This window comes from Triticum urartu, chromosome 1A, assembly GCF_056163025.1.
Source record: "Triticum urartu cultivar PI428250 chromosome 1A, HENAU_Tu73, whole genome shotgun sequence".
Taxonomy (NCBI): domain Eukaryota; kingdom Viridiplantae; phylum Streptophyta; class Magnoliopsida; order Poales; family Poaceae; genus Triticum; species Triticum urartu.
The window spans coordinates 172,110,334-172,129,764 of NC_141873.1; positions in this window are offsets into that span (position 1 = coordinate 172,110,334).

Below are 19,431 nucleotides of genomic sequence, written 5' to 3' on the forward strand. Positions count from 1 at the left end.
TGTGTGTTGTGTGTGTGCGTGATGTATGTGCGTGTGAGTAGGGTAGCCCTTATTAATTAGGAATAAGTACCAATTAGTGGTTAGGAAAGTTAGTCTAAACCCTATGACATGTGGACCCTGCTGCTAATTAAAAGTTAAAACAAATAAAAATATACAAGCCTATGACATGCAAGACCCACTTTAACTGTTCACGAGTTGACCAATCAAATGTTGATTGGGTCAACCCAGCCGCTAGGCCCCACTTGTAAGCCACTGTAGCTAAGCTGCTGTTGTGTACACTTAGCAATTTCCTTTAAAACGACTTAAAACAAATTTTGAAAATGCAATAAACTTGGATAATTCATATAAATAATACGTAACTCAGATGAAAACACTTTATACATGAAAGTTGCTCAGAACGACGAGACGAATCCGAATACACGGTCCGGTCGTCCGTCACACGTCCCTAGCATAGCAAACATGCAACAATCCCCATTCGGTTCATTTGTCCGAAAACGTCAAACACCGGGAATACTTTCCTGGATGTTTCCCCCCTTCGCCAGTATCACCTATCCCTGCGTTACGTCACCCCTACCACCGCGTATTGCCATGTTATGCTTTGTGGTGCTTTGATTGCTCTGTTATTTATTGGTTCCCCCATCGTTACTTCTTTCTGGTAGACCCCGAGACCGCGCTTGAACCTGTGATCGACTACTTCACCTTCGAGGGTCCATTTTTGTCTGCAGAGCTACCAGGCAAGCCCCCCCCCCTTGATTAACCCGATATTGCCTATTCTTCTCTCTACTGCTTGCATTAGAGTAGTGTAGCATGTTACTATTTTTAGTTAATCCTATTCGATTGCATAGCCTGTCATTGTTGCTACAGTTGTTGATACCTTACCTGCAATCCTAAATGCTTAGTATAGGATGCTAGTTTATCATCAGTGGCCCTACATTCTTGTCCGTCTCCCATACTATACTATCGGGACGTGATCACTAGAGAGGTGATCACGGGTATATACTTATAATACATGATATATGATCCATGTGGTGACTAAAGTCGGGTCGGCTCGTAGAGTACCCGCAAGTGATTCCGATGTGGGGGGCTGAAAGGACAGGTGGTTCCATCCCGGTAGTGGTGGGCCTAGGTTCCTGACAGCCCCCGACTGTTACTTTGTGGCGGGGCGACAGGGCAGGTTGAGACCACCTAGGAGAGAGGTGGGTCTGGCCCTGGTCAGCGTCCGTGGATACTTCAATTAACATGCTTAACGAGATCTTGGTATTTGATCTGAGTCTGGCCACTGGCCTATACGCACTAACCCACTACACGGGAATAGTTATGGGCACTCGATGTCGTGGTATCGGCCGAAGCCTTCGTGACATCAGCGACTGAGCGGCGCGCGCCGGGTTGGACCGTGTAACGCAACTTACTTTGTAATGGAGGTTGCTAGGTCTGCTCACGGGCCGAGTATGCAACGTGCAAGTGTGCAATGGGCGATGGGCCCAGACCCCTGCACACATAGGATTTAGACTGGCGTGCTGACCTCTCTGTTGTGCCTAGGTAGGGCTGCGACGTATTGATCTTCCGAGGCCGGGCATGACCCAGGAAAGTGTGTCTCGCCAAAGGGGATCGAGCGTGTTGGGAAATGTGGTGCACCCCTGCAGGGAATTTTATCTATTTGAATAGTCGTTTCCCTCGATAAAAGGATGACCCGGAGTTGTACCTCGACCTTATGACAACTAGAACCGGATACTTAATAAAACACACCCTTTCAAGTGCTAGATACAACCCGGTGATCGTTCTCTCACAGGGCGACGAGGAGAGGATCGCCGGGTATGATTATGCTATATGATGATACTTGGTGAACTTACCATTTACTCTCTTCTATATGCTTCAAGATGGAGGCTGACAGAAGCGTAGTCTTTGATAGGACTAGCTATCCCCCTCTTATTCTCGCATTCTGCAGTTCAGTCCACACATACTACCCATTTCATTGATACCAATGCATTTGTACTGTAGATCCTTGCTTGCGAGTACTTTGGATGAGTACTCATGGTTGCTTTGCGCCCCCTTTTTTCCCTTTCTCTACCTGGTTGTTGCAACCAGATGATGGAGCCCAGGTTCCAGACACCACCGATGACGACTCCTACTACTCTGGAGGTTCCTACTACTACATGCAGACCACCGACGATGACTAGGAGTAGTTTAGGAGGATCCCAGGCAGGAGGCCTGCGCCTTTTTTGATCTGTATCCCAGTTTGTGCTAGCCATCTTATGGCAACTTGTTTAACTTATGTCTGTACTCAGATATTGTTGCTTTTGCTGACTCGTCTATGATCGAGCACTTGTATTCGAGCCCTCGAGGCCCCCGGCTTGTAATATAAAGCTTGTATTATATTAATTTGTGTCTATAGTTGTGTCGGTGTCAAAACCGGCGGATCTCGGGTAGGGGATCCCGAACTGTGCGTCTAAGGCGGATGGTAACAGGAGGCAGGGAACACGATGTTTTACCCAGGTTCGGGCCCTCTTGATGGAGGTAAAACCCTACGTCTTGCTTGATTTATTCTTGATGATATGAGTATTACAAGAGTTGATCTACCATGAGATCGGTGAGGCTAAACCCTAGAAGCTAGCCTATGGTATGATTGTATATTGTCCTACGGACTAAAACCCTCTGGTTTATATAGACACCGAAGGGGGCTAGGGTTACACAAGGTCGGTTACAAATGAGGAGATATACATATCCGTATTGCCTAGCTTGCCTTCCGCTCCAAGTAGAGTCCCATCTGGACACGAGACGAAGTCTTCAATCTTGTATCTTCATAGTCCAATAGTCCGGCCGTCCGGAGACCGCCTAATTTAGGACTCCCTCAGTAGCCCCTGAACGAGGCTTCAATGACGATGAGTCCGGCGTGCAGTGTTGTCTTCGGCATTGCAAGGCGTGTTCCTCCTCCGAATACACCATGGAAAAATTTGAATACAACGATAGTGTCCGACCCTACAAAATAAGTTCCACATAGCACCGTAGAGAGAATAATATTTCCACAAATCTAATCTGCTGACACGTTTTGGCAACATGACTTCATGCGATAGCTCGGTGATTATTCGAACTGTTTCCTTTAACTAGCCCCGCACATAACGCGAGGCAGTTTCTTGATACGTCTTGTCAAAGCAGAGATCGTGTCCCCCTTATTACGGGATTCTCATCAATATGGGCATGGGTAACCCAGCCGCGCCATCGATTACGACACTTGGGGGATAAGCGAGTTTTACCAGGCTAGTGGGGGCGCATAGTTTCAGTCGCCCTTATAAAGGGACAAGGTTTAACCTTTTTCTACCCACCCCTGCTTCCTCGTTGCTCACACATTCTTGCGCACTCGAGCTCCAATGCCCAAGTCCACATCCTTCCCCTCAACCTTCTCCAATCATGTCCAGAGCGGGAGGCAAATGGATGGCTTCCTCCATTATGGAGGGACACATCAAGAAGCTGCGCGGAGCCGGATACTTAGCCGCGAATATCGCGCATCGGCTGCCCGCTGCGGGGCAGATCGTCCCTACCCCTGAACCTCACGAGAGGGTAGTTTTACTCCACCACTTCCTCCGCGGACTAGGGTTTCCCCTCCATCCATTAGTCTGTGGTCCCATGTTCTACTACGGGCTGGACTTCCATGATCTGACCCCGAACTTCATCCTCAACATTTCGGTGTTCATCGTCGTGTGTGAGGCTTTCCTCCGCATCCGGCCCCACTTCGTCCTGTGGTTAAAGACCTTCAATATCAAGCCGAAGGTGGTGGGAGGCCAACAAGCAGAATCTGGCGGAGCCATGGTGGGAAAGATGCCCAATGTTATATGGCTTGAAGGCCCCTTCGTGGAGACCATAAAGGGGTGGCAATCGGCGTGGTTCTACATCACCGAGCCGTGCGACACCAACTAGGTGGCTGCCCCCAAGTTTTGATCCGGAATCCCCACGCGGCTCACCTCCTGGAAAGAGAAGGGCCTGTCCTGGGGTTCATCGGTGGAGCTAGACGGACTCCAGAAATGTATCCAGAATATGGCAGGCAAGAAGCTCAAGCTTGTCAACATAGTCCAGGTCATGCTCATCCGCCGGATCCTCCCGTGTCAACAACGGGATTTCAACTTGTGGGAGTTCGACCCGGCCCAGCACCAGACTCTGAGCGAGCTCTTCGACACGACGCACAAGGACGTATGGAGGGTGCTATTCAAGGGCGCTGAGGTCCCTCCCTCTCTCACCGAGGACCGCGGGCTAAGCGCGAAGCGCCTAGCGCATTCGGTGAGTTCTATACATCTGGTAGGATATTTATTTCCCATAGCTTAACCATGTGCGGGGTCTGAGCTCCATGCCTTTGACAGGACTGGGTGGAGACGTCGGGGCAGATTAATTGTCCGGTCCCTCTGCCCGAAGACACTGCGGACGCTCTCCTGACGGAGATGCTGACTCTGGCTCCTTACAAGGTGCCGGAGAAGACCAAGAAGGCCAAGGGAACCCGAAAGAGTTCCCGACGCCAGGTGTTATCGGACTCATCATCTGATAACTCCGCGATGCACTCCTCCCCCGAAGACGAGGAGGAAGATGAAGATTCTCCCCCTCCAGTCGGGGGAGACAAGAAAAGGAAGGCCGCCCCAACCGGGGGGGCGAAGGGTCCAAGAAGGGAAGGACTCTCCTTCCGGACTACTCCACCACCACCGCCGAAGGCGAAGACGAGTGGCTGCTCAGGGCCAAGCCCCTGGCGAAGTCGTAAGTATTCGGATGCCAGAGTAACTCATAGCATATCTTTGTCGCACTGCTTCTCCGAACGCCGAATTATGATTATGCAGACCGCCACGAGCCTGTATCGACGTATCTTCGTCGGACGGCTCCCTGGGCTCGTCGAATATGGATAGCAATCCACTTCTGACCGCCACCTCCCCTTACCCTATGGACAACACCGAGGTATTGTCTCAAGAGGCACTGGGTCGAGGGGAGACAGTCCCGGAGGCACCTCAAGGCGACCTTCTGGATTCCGGGAGTAGAGGGAGCAAGGCTCACGAGGGCTCCGAGTTTGGCCCTCAGCCGAACACCGCGCCGGAACCTCCAGTGGTTCCGGACTCACGTAGGCGGCCTCCTTCCAAAAGGGGCAAGACGCATGTGCCGGTGACCTCTGTCCATCCAGAGGCACCGAACAGTCTACTAGGAGCGCTTCGCAACGCTTCCATCAACGAAGAGCACCGCACTATTATGAGTGCGGTGATCCAGAAGGTTCAGTCCGCCAAGAGCGTACTGACTGAAGCCTGTGCCAGCCTTCTAATAGGCTTTGAGGTAAGTATTTGAAATATAGGAAAAATATTACCGCATAGACAGTAGCCCCTGATGCTCTGTTCGGTGTTCACAAAGAAAAGCCGAATAGAGGATCAAACAATATCGCAAGAGTCTAATATAAGTATGTCTATATGCGTATGCAGGCTTCGCTGCTGGCCTCTGCCGCACTGACTGCGGCGGTCGCCACACTGAAGCAGGACCTCGAAGGGTCCAAGGAAGAGCTCGGCCTTGCCAAGAGGCAGCTCAAGGAGAACAAAGGTAAGTAATACCTAGTCTATAAAAAAAGAATGCGATTGCGAAATGACAGGATCATCGTAAATTTGCCAGGGGCCATGACCGAGGTGGCGACCCTGAAGCAAGTGCTATCCGAGGCCGAAAACAAAGTGGCCAAGGAGTGCACCGAGCGGGAAAGGCGGGAGGCACGGGTGGGTGAGGTGCAGCAAGAGCTCCACGCTCTCGTGACGAAGCACGAGGCGTTGGAGCTTGACTTGAAGACGCGAGAGTCCGAGCTTGCCGCGGCCCTCGAGAGCGCAAAGAATGCCAAGGCCGAAGCCCAAAAGGCCCCCAGGAGGTTGATGCGATGAAGAAGATAGCGGCGGGTAAGGCATTCTATATGCAAAGCAAGCATGTGAAAGTAAATTACTTGTTACTTACCCAAATCCGGAGCTCTCCAGGATCATTCATAGATTTGCCCCATAGCGTGTCGGATGCCGCACAGTTTTACTAGGCCGAGGAGGGAAGCTCAACGGAGAAGTTGTTCTGGTCTCAGTATACTGGGACCGAACACCCGATGCCTCTGAGCGACCAGCTAAAGCAACTGGTCGAGCTGCATAAGGCGGCCGAACAGGCCATGAAGGGCTTTATAGTCTGGATGTGGCCTGGCGACGCCCTTCCCAACAGCTACTTCGGCCTGGTGAGGCGGCTTGTGGATGCCTGCCCACGGCTGGAAGTCATCAAGCGGTCCGCCTGCATCGAAGGTGCACGCCGGGCTTTCGCCCGTGTGAAGGTGCAATGGGCCAAGATGGATGCCATGAAGCTGGTGAAGGAAGGGCCGCCGTAGGGCAAGGAGCATCGCCACCCCGAGATGTACTATGAGGGTGTCCTGAAGGGTGCCCATCTCGTAGCGGATGAGTGTGCAAAAGATGTAATATTTGAATGAACTTGCTCGTGTAATCATGTATTATGAAAACTTGTTCATATGCGCTATGCAAGGCTTGTCTGAATTTAAAATATTACCTTATGTTCGGTTGTTTATAAAATCTGAGAGATGGCTAGTCGTCGGCTTCTGCCCCCACGCCACGAGTGCTGGGGTGTTCGGGATAAACCTGAGCACTCTTGTTCCCATTGTTGGATCCTTGGAGGGAGGTTCTCAGCACAACGAACAAGGCAATTGGACTATAATGCGTTATCACTCTCACTTAGCCATAGAATTCTATAATTTTAAATTTCGGCGAAGCCCCTAGTATTCGGAAGGCCGAATTCAGGGCGCGATACACGCCTTAAGCCGGACAGGGCCGACTCCTCGCTCTAAGCGGCATAAGTCTTTAGGGACTTGAAACCTCTCAAACAGCGACCAGTCTCTCACCTTATCATGACAGTCAGTTTTAGCTTTCTCTACTGAGGTGCTTAGCCCAGCAGAACCGGGGCATAATCGTAGTAGTTCTCCCAGTGCTACCTTAGCCGATATAGCGGAACGTAAGGTACCAAAACATGGGAGCTAGTCAAACCCAACTATTGACCCAAGACATGATTCGGATCTGATGCATATAATGCTATAAGTTCGGGGTTCCGCATTGTCGAAAGTGTTTGGACTTCTCACGCCGTATTATGGGGTATGCTTAAGCCCTTAGCGTATTGGCCGTACCAGAGTGTACGGGTGCTAGATGTCGTGAATGAACATATATATATAAAGGAAGAATGCAATAATAGTCTTAATGCTATGCATTGTTTATTCAAAAAGGTGCATTAAAGCAGAATGATACAAGTAGTGCGATAAGCAAAAAGTAGGACTGTTTGACATGTCCCTTCAAAGGGCAAGCTGAGGAATAGTATTAAAGCAAATATTTCACTCGTTATCGTAATCCACCTGGGAGTTCTGTGGTGTGACGTAGCTTTCTGCCTCCTTGGTTGCTACATCATGTGTTCGGCAATCATGCTACCGGACAGGGTTTCCAGAGATTAAAGTCCTGAAAGAGAAAAATAACAAAGCGGGAAGCCCCTAGTGCGGTTTAAGTCGCGACTTGGAGCGTGTCGCGGTCGTGTCCCCCCTCCCCGCCTGTGCCTATGGTATTTTTAATGTGTAATTATGTACGCGTGGCATGGATTTCGCGTTTGGCTAGGACCGGGGGGCCGCATTGCTATGCGAGCTCGGAACGTGCCAGGTGGTCCTGTTGCCTATTACTCCGGGCGCGCTTGAAGGTGTCCGGGTCCTTAAACGCCAAACTAGTGGATTGCCTTAAGAGGCTGCTTTGTGCTTCTGCTGCGAGGGTCGCAGTGTGCTCCTCCGTGCGGAGAGAGCGCTCTGTGTTTCCATTGACTGTGATGAACCCCCGAGGTCCTGGCATCTTGAGCTTGAGATATGCATAATGCGGTACCGCATTGAATCTCGCAAATGCGGTTCGCCCGAGCAGTGCATGGTAGCCACTGCGGAACGGTACTATGTTGAAGATTAACTCTTCGCTTCGGAAGTTATCCGAAGATCCAAAGACCACTTCCAGTGTTACTAAGCCTATGCAATGGGCCTCTACACCTGGTATGACGCCTTTAAAGGTCGTTTTAGTGGGTCTGATCCTTGAGGGGTCTATACCCATTTTGCGCACTGTGTCCTGATAAAGCAGGTTCAGGCTGCTGCCGCCATCCATTAGGACTCGAGTGAGGTGAAATCCGTCAATGATTGGGTCTAAGACTAATGCGGCAAATCCGCCATGACGGATACTAGTGGGGTGGTCCCTGCGGTCGAAGGTGATCAGGCAGGAAGACCATGGGTTGAACTTTGGGGCAACTGGATCCAACGCATATACGTCCCTGAGCGCACGCTTCTGCTCCCTCTTGGGGATGTGGGTTGCGTATATCATGTTCACCGTCCGCACTTGTGGGGGGAACCTCTTCTGTCCTCCGGTGTTTGGCTGCCAGGGCTCCTCCTCGTCATCACTATGTGACCCCTTATCTTTGTTTTTGGCATTTATCTTGCCGGCCTGCTTGAACACCCAACAATCCCTGTTGGTGTGGTTGGCTGGCTTGTCGAGGGTGCCGTGTATTTGGCACGAGCAATCGAGTATACGGTCCAAACTGGACGGGCCCAGAGTTCTTCTTTTGAATGGATTTTTCCGCTGACCGGGTTTAGAGCCTTTGAATCCGGCATTGACTGCCGTATCCTCGGTATTGTCGCTGTTAATGCGGCGCTTATGTTTGTTGCGATGCGATCTACCATTGCCGTCCTTGGTATCCGAAGTACCATGGTTCTTTGATATGTTATTGCTGCGAGCTAGTCAACTGTCTTCTCCCGCACAAAAGCGGGTCATGAGTGTCGTGAGCGCTGCCATAGATTTCGGCTTTTCTTGGCCAAGGTGCCGGGCGAGCCATTCGTCACGGATGTTGTGCTTGAAAGCTGCTAGGGCCTCTACATCTGGACAGTCGATGATTTGATTTTTCTTTGTTAGGAACTATGTCCAGAATTGCCTGGCCGATTCCTCTGGCTGCTGAATTATGTGGCTCAAGTCATCGGCATCTGGCGGTCGCACATAAGTGCCCTGAAAGTTGTCGAGGAATGTGGCTTCCAGATCTTCCCAACAGCCAATGGACTCTGCTGGCAAGCTGTTGAGCCAATGTCGAGCTGGTCCTTTGAGTTTGAGTGGGAGGTATTTGATGGCGTGTAGGTCATCACCATGGGCCATGTGGATGTGCAGGAGGAAATCCTCGATCCATACCGTAGGATCTGTTGTGTCGTCGTATGATTCTATATTTACGGGTTTGAAACCCTCTGGGATTTGATGATCCATTACTTCATGTGTGAAGCATAAGGGGTGTGCGGCGCCTCTGTACTGGGCTATATCGCGACGCAGCTCAAATGAGTCTTGCCCGCTAGGTTTGGCCCGGCCGGACTTACTTTTACTGTATCCGGCGTGACGATTATCGTCTCGCATAGTGGCGCGCCCTCGTGATCCGTAGATCGATCTTGCATGTTTTGCTTTGTCCTCCAATACATCTCGCAGGTCTGGCGTATTTCCCCATTCCTTTTTATTTGAATGGCGTCGGGGTGCGGGCTGAGCTTTTGGCTGGAATGTCTCTCTGTCGCGGCCACGAGGTGGCCGATCAGCCATGTCATATGCTGGGGATGTAGGTTTCGGTGCTTCCTCCTCCAGTCGGGGTAGCAACCTGCACTTTGGGTAACTCTTGGAGGGGCGTTCGAGTTTATATTCCTCGGCCGCCAGGACTTCAGTCCATCTGTCAGCTAGCAAATCTTGATCAGCTTGAAGCTGATGCTGCTTTTTCTTAAGGCTATTTGCCGTGGCTATAAGCCAGCGCTTGAAGCGCCCTTGTTCGACGGGATCCTCTAGCACGACGAATTCGTCATCGTCGAGGCTTGCCTCGTCTATGGAGGGAGGCATGTAATTATCATCCTCCGCCTCTCCATCTGCCGCTCTCTCAGGAGGGCTGGCTCCTCCATCCTCCTGCTCTAAATCTTGCTGGAGGGGATTATTGTTGTCTTCGGCACTTTTCGGAGTGCTATTATCTCCGGTGCCGGTATCACCACTTTTGCCTTGGCGGGACTTAGAGCGGCGCCGCTGACGCTGGTGCTTGGGTTGCTTCTTGGAGGGGTCATCCTCCATTGTCTCGTCGCCATTGCCTTCTTTGGGTGTGTCCACCATGTATATATCGTATGATGAGGTGGCTATCCAGTGCCCTGTGGGCAGTGGTTCCTCTTCGTCTCCCGCACCGTCATCCATACCGTCGATGTCTTCGGAGTCTAAGTCGAGCATGTCGGTTAAGTCGTTCACAGTGGCTACTAAGTGGGTGGTGGGTGGGTGGCGAATTTCTTCGTCATCCGCATCCCAATCCTGCCGGACATAGTTCGGCCAGGATCCTCCTGACAAGGAGAGAGACCTTAATGAGTTCAGTATGTCGCCGAAGGGCGAGTGCTGAAAAATATCCGCGGGGGTAAACTCCATGATCGGCGCCCAATCAGATTCGATAGGAACGGGTGCAGGAGGTTCGGAGTCCGTGGCCGGAGAAGGATCTGGCAGTTTGGCAACACGGCTCTCGTGAAGGGTAAGGTCGATATTCGGCTCGATCGCCGCAAAGGATATGGCCTCCGCGACGGGGTCTATCCACCCGTCCATGGATGGCGCAACCGGCTCCGAATTGAGGGTCGGAGCGGCTGCCTGTGCGATTTCTTGAACATTGTCCGATGGTAGAGCTAGATCGTACTCATCGTGACCGCGTGGCGCACAAGGCAAGGGCTCGAATCCGTCGAAGATCAAGTCTCCACGGATATCGGCCGTGTAATTTAAGTTTCCAAACCTGACCTGGTGGCCAGGGGCATAACTTTCGATCTACTCCAGATGGCCAAGCGAGTTGGCCCACAGTGCGAAGCCGCCGAACACAAAGATCTGTCCGGGGAGAAAAGTCTCACCCTGGACCGCATCGCTATCGATGATAGTAGGAGCCATCAAGCCTAACGGTGACGACACAGAGGAACTCTCAATGAAAGCACCAATGTCGGTGTCAAAACCGGCGGATCTCGGGTAGGGGGTCCCGAACTATGCGTCTAAGGTGGATGGTAATAGGAGGCAGGGAACACGATGTTTTACCCAGGTTCGGGCCCTCTTGATGGAGGTAAAACCCTACGTCTTGCTTGATTTATTCTTGATGATATGAGTATTACAAGAGTTGATCTACCACGAGATCAGAGAGGCTAAACCCTAGAAGCTAGCCTATGGTATGATTGTATATTGTCCTATGGACTAAAACCCTCCGGTTTATATAGACACCGGGGGGGCTAGGGTTACACAAGGTCGGTTACAAAGGAGGAGATATACATATCCGTATTGCCTAGCTTGCCTTCCACGCCAAGTAGAGTCCCATCCGGACACGAGACGAAGTCTTCAATCTTGTATCTTCATAGTCCAACAGTCCGGCCAAAGGATATAGTCCGGCCGTCTGGAGACCCCCTAATCCAGGACTCCCTCAAGTTGTGTTGTGATATCTTCCCATGAGTCTATGATCTTGATCGTACACATTTGCGTGTATGGTCAAATCGGGGGGGTCACATATGCTTGTTTTGCTTTCCTATGCTAGTTGATTCTTGTTCCCATAAGTTGTTTGCTCACAAAATCCCTATGCATAGGAAGCGGGTTAGACTTAAATGTGCTAGTCATATTCTTCATGATGCTCTCTTTATGTTTCAATTCTTATCTTTTATGTGAGCATCATTGAAATTATCATGCCTAGCTAGAAAGGCATTAAAGAAAAGCGCTTGTTGGGAGACAACCCAACACCTTTACCTACTATTTTTGTGTGTTCACGTGATTAAGCTACTATAGTAATCATGTTTTATAGCTTTTGTTTCAATGAAGTGCCAAGTAAGATCTTTGGGATGATCTTTGGTGATAGTTGATTTGATCTTGCTGGAAAACAGAAACTTTTGCGCTCAGGAAAACAATTCTCATTTTTAACAGAAGCGCGATAAAATACTGATTATTTTTGCATAGGATTAATAAAAAAATTCCTAGGACTTCCTAATTTCTCAGTATTTTTGGAGTTACATAAGTATTCGAGAGTTACAGATTACTACAGATTGTTCTGTTTTTGACAGATTCTATTTTTGATGCATAGTTTGCTTGTTTTCTAGTTTCTATGGCTTATATTGCTTAATATAAATTGTATAAATGATATGGTACAGTAGGCATCATGTGAGAAAAATTATGAATCTTGACTTGACAGTACCTAAGTGGTGATTTGCTTTCTTATACTAACGGAGCTTACGAGTTTTCTATTGAGTTTTGTGTTGTGAAGTTTTCAAGTTTTGGGTAAAGTTTTGATGGAATACGGAATAAGGAGTGGCAAGAGCCTATGCTAGGGGATGCCCCGGATGGCATCCCCTCTTTCGTCTTCCTTCATCGATAACCTTACTTGGAGCTATATTTTTATTCACCACATTATGTGTTTTGCTTGGAACGTTATTTTATTTTATTAGTATTTGCTTGCTTCTATTTAGAGTAATGTTTTGCATCTTTCAGTTCAATAAAAAGGTCAAGTATAGCCTTTACCATGCTTATTTTCAAGTCCTTATGTTGTTGTTTTAGAAAACAGAAAGTTTGCTGTTATGTTTTGAATATTTGTGAATATTCAGAACATGATAAAATCTTCAAATTTTTACACAATCATCAACAACAAATTATCTACAGCATTGTAATTTCCAGAATTTTTTGAGTTAAATAAGTATGATTCCTCTTGCATTCTTTACATACTATCCTGTTTAGACAGAGTGTTGTTATGTTTGCATATGTTTGCTTGTTTAATGATTCTATTTGAGGATAGGAGTGTTAATATGCAAAGGCAATTAGTAGGCAATGTTAAATTATAATTTTAGTGATTTTCTACAGTAGAGAATGATAAGGTTTTGCGTTGATTTATACTAACTTATCTCATGAGTTCTTGTTGAGTTTTGCGTGCATGAAGTTTTTAAGATTCCAGGAAACTATGATATGAGAAGAACTAAGGAGACACAAAAGCTCAAGCTTGGGGATGCCCAAGGCATCCCTAATTAATATTTCAAGAAGTCTCAAGCATCTAAGCTTGGGGATGGCCCGGTAGGCATCCCGCCTTTCTTCATCAACAATTATCGGTCAGTTTTAGTTGAGCTTAATTTTTGCTTCTTCACATGATATGTGTTGTCCTTGCAATGTAATTTTATTTTGCTTTTATTGCTGTTTCAATAAAATACCAAGATCTGAAATTCTTAAATGTTAGAGAGTCTTCACATAGTTGCATAATTATTCAACTACTCATTGATCTTCACTTATATCTTTCGGAGTAGTTTGTCATTTGCTCTAATGCTTCACTTACATCTTTTTAGAGCACGACGGTGGTTTTATTTTGAAGAAATAGATGAACTCTCATGCTTCACTTATATTATTTTTAGAGTCTTAAATAGCATGGTAATTTGCTTTGGTTACTAATTTAGTCCTAATATGATAGGCATCCAAGAGGGATATAATAAAAACTTTCATATAAAGTGCATTGAATACTATGAGAAGTTTGATTCTTTATGATTGTTTTGAGATATGAAGATGGTGATATTATAGTCATGCTAGTGGAGTAATTGTGAATTTGATAAATACTTTTTTTAAGGTTTGTGAGTCCCGTAGCATGCACGTATGGTGAACCGTTATGTGATGAAGTCGGAGCATGATTTCTTTTTTGATTGTCTTCCATATGAGTGGCGGTCAGGGACGAGTGATGGTCTTTTCCTACCAATCTATCCCCCTAGGAGCATGCGCATAGTACTTTGATTCGATAACTAATACATGTTTGCAATAAGTATGTGAGTTCTTTATGACTAATGTTGAGTCCATGGATTATACGCACTCTCACCCTTCCACCATTGCTAGCCTCTCTTGTGTCACGCAACTTTCGCCGGTACCATAACACCCACCATTAACTTCCTCAAAACATCCACCATACCTACCTATTATGGCATTAACATAGCCATTCCGAGATATATTGCCATGCAACTTTCCACCATTCCGTTTATTATGACATGCTCCATCATTGTCATATTGCTTTGCATGATCATGTACTTGACATCGTATTTGTGGCAAAGCCACCGTTCATAATTTTTTTATATATGTCACTCTTGATTCATTGCACATCCCGGTACACCGCCAGATGCATTCACATAGAGTCAAATTTTGTTCTAAGTATCGAGTTGTAATTCTTGAGTTGTAAGTAAATAAAAGTGTGATGATCATCATTATCGGAGCATTGTCCCAGTGAGGAAAGGATGATGGAGACTATGATTCCCCCACAAGTCGGGTTGAGACTTCGGACAAAAAAGAGGCCAAAAAAAGAGAGGGCCCCAAAAAGAGAGAAAAAAATGAGAGAAAAAGAGAGAAGGGGCAATGCTACTATCTTTTTACCACACTTGTGCTTCAAAGTACCACCATGATCTTCATGATAGAGAGTCTCCTATGTTGTCACTTTCATATACTAGTGGTAATTTTCATTAAAGAACTTGGCTTTGTATATTCCAATGATGGGCTTCCTCAAAATGCCCTAGGTCTTCGTGAGCAAGCAAGTTGGATGCACACCCACTTAGTTTATTTTTGAGCTTTCATACACTTATAGCTCTAGTGCATCCGTTGCATGGCAATCCCTACTCACTCACATTGATATCTATTGATGGGCAACTCCATAGCCCGTTGACATGCCTAGTTGATGTGAGATTATCTTCTCCTTTTTTCTTCTCCACAACCACCATTCTATTCCACCTTTAGCGTTTTATCCATGGCTCACGCTCATGTATTGCGTGAAGATTGAAAAAGTTTGAGAACATCAAAAGTATGAAACAATTGATTGGCCTGTCGTCGGGGTTGTGTGTGATTAAATACTTTGTGTGATGAAGATAGAGCATAGCCAGACTATATGATTTTGTAGGGATAGCTTTCTTTGTCCATGTTATTTTGAGAAGACATGATTGCTTTGTTAGTATGCTTGAAGTATTATTATTTTTATGTCAATATTAAACTTTTGATTTGAATCTTATGGATCTGAATATTCTTGCCACAATAGAGAAGATTACATTGATAAATATGTTAGGTAGCATTCCACATCAAAAATTATGTTTTTATCATTTACCTACTCGAGGACGAGCAGGAATTAACCTTGGGGATGCTTGATACGTCCCCAACGTGTCTATAATTTTTGATTGTTCCATGCTATTATATTATCAATCTTGGATGTTTTATATGCATTTATATGCTATTTTATATTATTTTTATGACTAACCTATTGTAACACCCACGATGTGGCTATATCTCCCACATGTCGGAGCACGACTTAGAGGCATAACTGCATAGTAGGCATGTCGCAAGAGGGGTAATCTTTACACATCCCATGTACTGAATAAGAAAGAGATAAAGACTTGGCTTACAATCGGCACTTCACACAATACATAAATAGAGCATTACATTATCCAGATACAATCAAGGTCCGACTACGGAACCAAAATAAAGAAAGACTACCCCTAATGCAAAAGATCCCCGATCGCCCCGACTGGGCTCCACTACTGACCAACTGAAACGAAACAACACGATGAACAAGATCTTCATCGAGCTCCTCCTTGAGCTCGGTTGAGTCACCTGCACGGTATCATCGGCACCTGCAAACTGGTTTTGGAAGTAATCTGTGAGTCACGGGGACTCAGCAATCTCACACCCTCGCGATCAAGACTATTTAAGCTTATGGGTAGGTAAAAGGTATGTGAGGTGGAGCTGCAGCAAGCACTAGCATAGATGGTGGCTAACATACGCAAATAAGAGCGAGAAGAGAAGCAAAGCAACGGTCGTGAACTAGAAGTGATCCTGAAACTACTTACGTTCAAGCATAACACCAAAACCATGTTCACTTCCCGGACTCTGCCGAGAAGAGACCATCACGGCTACACACGCGGTTGATGCATTTTAATTAAGTTAAGATTCAAGTTCTCTAAAACCGGATATTAACAAATTCCCATCTGCCCATAACCGCGGGCACGGCTTTCGAAAGTTCAAACCCTGCAGGGGTGTCCCAACTTAGCCCATCACAAGCTCTCACGGTCAACGAAGGATATTCCTTCTCCCAGGAAGACCCGATCAGACTCGGAATCCCGGTTACAAGACATTTCGACAATGGTAAAACAAGACCAGCAAGACCGCCCGATGCGCCGACATCCCGATAGGAGCTGCACATATCTCGTTCTCAGGGCAACACCGGATGAGAACTCCGTACAACTAAAACCAGCCCTCAAGTTTCCCCGAGGTAGCACTGCAAAGGACTCTGGTTCGGACCAACACTTAGAAAAGCACTAGCCCGGGGGGGATTAAATAAAGTTGACCCTCGAGAGAGCGACTCCCAAGGAAAAAGTAGGTGGTGGTGAGGCAAAAGGTAAAACCAAGGTTGGGCCTTGCTAGAGGAGTTTTATTCAAAGCGAACTGTCAAGGGGTCCCCATAACACCCAACCGTGTAAGGAACGCAAAATCAAGGAACATAACACCAGTATGACAGAAACTAGGGCGGCAAGAGTGGAACAAAACACCAGGCATAAGGCCGAGCCTTCCACCCTTTACCAAGTATATAGATGCATTAATTAAATAAGAGATATTGTGATATCCCAACATATCCATGTTCCAACATGGAACAAACTTCATCTTCACCTGCAACTAGCAAAGCATAAGAGGGGCTGAGCAAAGCGGTAACATAGCCAATCAACGGTTTTCTAGGAAAGGAGGGTTAGAGGCTTGACATGGCAATATGGGAGGCATGATAAAGCAAGTGGTAGGTAACGCGGCATAGCAATAGAGCGAGCAACTAGCAAGCAAAGATAGAAGTGATTTCGAGGGTATGGTCATCTTGCCTGAGATCCCGCAAGGAAGAAGAACGAGTCCATGAAGAAGATAAATGGACGTAGATGAACGGATCCTCACAACTCCGGAACGAAACCGAAGCTAACGCGAGAAGTAACCCAGAAAGAAGCAAACAACATAGTAAACAACCATCACATAATCATGTCATGATGCACAACCAAGTATGATGCATGTCCGGTTTAAAGATACATGGCATGGCAAAGTGCACAAGCAATCCTACAAATTAAGTGGAGCTCAATATGCAACGAGTTGCATATTGACGGAACACCACATGACTTATTTAGTTCTCTCTTGTTTAGGTACCCAACAAAATTAAATGTTGTTAACCATGGCAAGGGGTGAAGCATAAGTAAACTAACTATCTAGTCAAGTTTAAATGAGGCCGGAAATAACAAGCAACAATTCCGGAAACTCCTCATGTGCATATTTTAAGGTTTGGTACTGTTCTGCCCTAAACACAAATTTAGAGTTGTTAAACATGCAAAGTAAAGCCACCATGTTAAACTAGGCATTTTTCTACCCCATTTACATATAAAGTTTGTTAGGTTTAGAGCTACGGTTATTAAGTTATGAATTAAAGCATTTTAACATGGCATAAGAGTAAATCTACACAAACAACAATTTAAACATTTTAAACATGGTTGAAAGTGACATATTATGAAACTATACACAATTTTAAGCATTTTTCATATATAAAGTTTTTACATGTGATGCTTAGTTTGTGAGTTAAAATATGCATGAAGTTCAAGGGTGTTTCTGCAAAACTGACAAACTCTGGAAAAAGCTGAAACGCAGATCTGAAAAAAAAAACAAGACACGGGCCGAAACTGCTGGGCGATGGGGCGCTCACCATGGCCCTTGCCCGGTCAGTGCAGCAGGCCGGCTTGGGCTGGCGGATATGGCGCGGCTGGGCATGCAGCGGTGTGGCCCACCCGGTGGATCTGGAGGTTGACGGGCGTGGCTAGGCCAACTCCAGATCGAGGCGAGGCGCAGCAGGGCATGGTCAACGCACGCGGTTGGGCGAGCGGGGGAAGCGAGGGGCAATGCAAACGACGCCCGCAGAGGAAAAACTCGAGTGCGAACTCGCGGTCGACAGGAAGATGGCGCGAAGCCGGGCTCCAACGGCGCGGGGACTTGGCGCATGGCTCTCAAGCGGCAGCAGTGGTGGCTTGAAGTTTGCATCCACGGCGGGGTTCCTGTGACAGAGGCACAGAGAGAGCTTGAGGAACCAGAGAAGGGGATGGAGGAAGGAAGGAGAAGGAGGGGCACGGCAGAGGGACCTGCTGACGGTGGTCTCCGGAAACGCAGCTGGTCGCGAGGACAGGTGCGGGGTTCCAGCGCGCGAGGCTGTGGTCGAGGAGCTCGGGAGGCTTGGCGGCTTGGCGGCCATGGAGGCTTCGGCGAGGGGTACCGAGTGACCAGCGGGCAAAACCGCGGGCAGTAGCTGTAGACGACGGTGACGATGGGATCTCGAGGTCGAGCCCAGGCCATGGCGGGTTCTTGTAGGCGCGCGGGCGATGAGGAGGTCGGGGCGCCGGTGTGTCATGGCAGCGATGAGCGGCGGAGGAAGAACATGGTGAGGAAGCAAACGGCGACTTGGACTCGGTTTGACCCGCGACGAGGCTTGCGGAGCGAGGGAGGCAGGGGTTGCAGGCGCGATCCTCTGATCGTCAGGAAGCAAAGCAACGGCAGCATCTTGGCGCGGCTGCAGGTGAAGGAAGGAAGAAGGAACGGGAGGGAGGAGACGCGAGGTGGCTCCGGTGCTGCTGCTGGGACGACGAGGAGGAGCTCGGGGAAGGAGATCGAGGAAGGGGATGTTGGTTGGCCTGATGGGGAAAACGAGGAAGGAGGAGGCGGCTTTGGTTGGCTGGTGGATCGGGGTGGATCCCAATGGGGATTTGGGAGATGAGTGCGGCGGCGGCAGCAGGGACAAGTCCCTGGATTTTAGGGTTTGCCCAAAATAGGCTATTGGTTGATCTATAAATAGCAAAAGGGCTAAGTTTAGGGGCATTTGGACCCTCCGATCTTAATCAGACAGTCTCGGATAAATAGGCTAGGGAGATCAAATAAGAAAACTGAGACGTTTTGTAGATGTTAGGGGATGATCCGGACCCAACGGTGATGACTGTCCGAGTAGGGTTCGGGTGAGTTTCGGACACGCACGAGGGGTTGATGCACTGTGCAAAGAGGGGTAGGCTGGCCTGCCGGTCGGTGGTGAAATGTGTAGAGAGGCTTGGGCTGAGAGGAGAGGAAAGAAGGCAGCCCGGCAACCGTTTCCGGAGACCAAAAACGTCCGACGTTTGACCGGCTATACTGCCGCTATAGTTAAACGTTGGGGCATCAGACGGACTCCGAATGCGATGAAACTTGGCAGGCGGCCTACCTACACTATAATAAGACCGCACGCCAACTCTCATCCCATTCTGAGAACATTTTCCAGTCACTTATAAAATAATATTTCGGACGTGTCGCGGGCGCGTGCAAATGTGTCTGGGCTCGGAACGGACAACGG